The sequence below is a fragment of the Symphalangus syndactylus genome, chromosome 10 (assembly GCF_028878055.3).
Source record: "Symphalangus syndactylus isolate Jambi chromosome 10, NHGRI_mSymSyn1-v2.1_pri, whole genome shotgun sequence".
Classification (NCBI taxonomy): Eukaryota; Metazoa; Chordata; class Mammalia; order Primates; family Hylobatidae; genus Symphalangus; species Symphalangus syndactylus.
The window spans coordinates 69,287,289-69,287,635 of NC_072432.2; positions in this window are offsets into that span (position 1 = coordinate 69,287,289).

Sequence of the window (347 nt, forward strand, 5' to 3'; positions counted from 1 at the left end):
TCTTTGACTCTGGAAAGTCTGGGAAAGTACTTGTCTGGCCCATGAATTTTAGTCATTCAATTTAAAAGTTATTCTATAAAAACTCCATCTTGATGGACATGAGATAACCATGTTAGTACCTCCACCAAGCCTTCTGCTTGATCATACCTAGAATCCTTTTAATGTGAAGATTCTCCTACTTTCAGTAACTAAAAACCCTCACAGAAGGTATCTATATTTTCTCTACACAGCTTCTTTAGAACTGCAGAGTCTTTCACGGTGTGGCAGGCAAATAAAAATGAGTTACTCAGCAGGCTGTGGCAGCCAAGTTTATTTGTTTTGCTGACCTTTTAGCTTACTATGGAGAG